At 36.2% G+C, this 3,001-nt stretch overlaps 1 pseudogene; it reads left to right on the forward strand.

Moving 5' to 3' along the window:
• Positions 1-3,001, forward strand: part of LOC102831391 — a 6,191-nt pseudogene that overhangs the window by 1,221 nt on the left and 1,969 nt on the right.

The following is a 3,001-nucleotide window of genomic DNA, read 5'->3' on the forward strand; positions in this document are numbered from 1 at the left end:
GCTGGTAGTTTTGAACTGCTGAACTTGAGGTTTGCAGCCCCATAACTACTCCTAAACTATGGCTTATCTTTTTATTCTCTTAACAGTGTCTTTTGAAATGCAGATGCTCATAATTCTATTAAAGTCTATCAAAAATTTATTTCTTTTTTTTCATGGATCCCACTTTTGGTGTTGTATCTATGAAATCCTTATCTAATCCAAGATCACCATTTTGTAAAACAAACAATGACAAACCACTTACATTGGTAAATGATTATATGAGCATGGAGAAAAATATAAAAGGGTACATTATCAATTGTTAACCTGAATTTGAGGTGAGGGGGTGATACAGTAAAGTTACAGTGATAAGAGAGGGGAAAATGAGGCAAATAAATAAAGTATATGCAAGATATCACATTTATGCATTTATAGAAAATTATTTACATGTGTATATATAAAGGAGCTCTGGTAGCGTAGTGGTTACGAATCAGGCTGCGAACCTTAAGGTCAGCAGTTCGAAACTACCAGCCGCTTCGTGGGAGAAAGATGAGGCCTTCTACTCCTGTGAAGATTTACAGCCTTGGAAACCCTGTACAGGGTCGCTATGGGTTGGAATCGACTCGACGGCACTTAACAACAACAATATAAATTTACTAAAGTTGAAAATGCAAATGGGTTAAATGGAAATGATAAAATATATGAATAATAAAAAATGACAGTAGTTGTTAAGTGCCATTGAGTTGGTTCCCACCCATAGTGACTCTGTAGAGAGTTTCCAAAGAGCAGTTGGTGGACTTGAACTGCCAACATTGAAGTTCAAACCAACTTTGCAGTCCAGCACATTAACCCACAGCGTCACACTAGGACTCCAATAGCGACAGTACTACATACTAAAACTTTAAGTACTATGTTGGATATAACCAACATAGTACTTAGGAATAATCTCTTTGGAATTTATTTAAAAATGAGAGAAGTCAAAAAGTATTGCCATAAAATCATAGACACTTAGTAAATAAAATTTTTCAGATAGGAAGCTATTATTTCTCAACATAGCCTCCATCTAGGTCTATACACTTTTGGAGGGATTCAAATCATGTTCCTTTTAAATGTTCTTTGAATTTTGGGATACAAAAGAAAATCTGAAGGGGCAAGAGCAGGGCTCTAGGGTGGATGGGGTGAGGTTTCCCTACAAAATTCTCATAGACAATTCCTGCTAGCCTTGAAGAATGAAAAGGTGCTTTATTGTGATTGGGGGAGAGGGGGGATCACATGATGCAACTTTCTTAGCCTTTTTCTCACCCATGCAGTTTTCAGTGTGTTTAAAACTTCTTCACAATAAGTTCTTATGCTTGTGCAGTGTCCTTCAAGAAAATTGATCAGGATTACTCCTTTGGAATTAAAAAGAAAAATTGCCGTAACTTTTGGAACTGCTTCTTTGCCTTGAATTTAATTGGCCTAGCAGATCCCCTCAAAAGCCACTGCTTTGATTGGACCCTTTTCTCTTGAAGGCTACCTAACAAGATTAAGACAAGTGTGTTACTGTAAGACCTTGTGTGCAGCCATCCACAGATACAGAGACACCTTTAAACACGTTTTGTTTGGAATAAACCCAGGCATGCGTGAACTGGAACCCTAGTAACAATACTTGTTTCTTAACCTCATAAAAGAATTAAGAGTTCCATTTGAGAAATTTGATAAAGAATAACAGAATAAACCTAAAAAGAGTAGAAAGAAGGTAATAAAAACAGTAACAGAAATAGGAATGAAATTTAAAAACTAAATAGTATGAGAAAAACCATAGCTGGCTCTTTAAAAAAAATAATAACACAACAGACAAATTCAAATAATACCACAATGAAGTATAAATATGCAACCATTTGGTTACCTAAAATTGAAAAGTTGCCATTGGTTTCCAAATATTTCCATCACCCTTAGCAGAAACTCAGTGCTTCTCAGCAATCACTCCTCTTTTCCTCCCCCCTCCTGCCCCGGTAACCATTGATAAACTTTGCTCTCTATACATTTTCCTGTTTTGTATATTGCATATAAGTGGGATCATGCAATATTGGTCCTTTTGTGTCTGACTGATTTCACTCAGCATATTTTCAAGGTTAATCAATGTAATAGCCATATGAGAATTCATTTCTCTTCATGATTCTTTATAATATGCCAACCATACAACTACTTCTCACTTATCAATGATCTCATTGTCTGACACTCTGCATTTACAATAGGAAAAAAAATCTACTACTAGTTTGCACTTTAATAATGTACATCTGGCAGTAACAAATGCCAATGTGAAAGGCAAGAATAATATTGGCTATGATGGTTAAGGCTATGTGTCAACTTGGCTGGGCCACGATTCTCAGAGCTTTTGCAGTTATGTAATGTAGTCCTCCCTCATTTTATGATCGGATGTGGTAATCCTACATGTTCACACAACAATCTGGTTTTTGGAACCTACCCATGTTGATAAGTGAGGACTGAGTATACCACATTTTATTTATCCATTCATCTGTTGATGGATACTTGGGCTGTTTCCATCTTCTGTCTATTGTGAACAATGTTACAATGAGCATTGGTGTACAGAATCTGTCACTGATGCTACTTTCAATTCTTACTCTCAAGTAGAATGACCAGTGGCTTGTCTGCTTTATTTGCTTTTTTCCAAAAATGGAAGAAAACAAAACAAAAAACAAACCCACAACTTTGAGGTCTACTAATCACCACAAATACATATTTTTCTTTTTCTGCTATCTTTATTAATTCCTTCCTTCAGGTTTGGTTTTGTTTTGTTTTTAGTTTTGTTACTTGTTTCTAGCTTCTTAATTTAAAAGCTTGTTTTTTCTAAGACTGTTTTGGAAATAAGAAATATTTAAATCATAATTAAAAGTATAGAAAATAGCACTTCCCACCCCCTGACGGCTCACCAAGTAGCCTGCCCCGCACTGACCTGCCCAGCCTTTACTGGAGCTTGTGGACATTGAGAACTGTTGCAGACTGTGCAGAGGTTTGAGGCCCT

Source organism: Chrysochloris asiatica, unplaced genomic scaffold, assembly GCF_000296735.1.
Source record: "Chrysochloris asiatica unplaced genomic scaffold, ChrAsi1.0 scaffold00138, whole genome shotgun sequence".
Lineage (NCBI taxonomy): Eukaryota > Metazoa > Chordata > Mammalia > Afrosoricida > Chrysochloridae > Chrysochloris > Chrysochloris asiatica.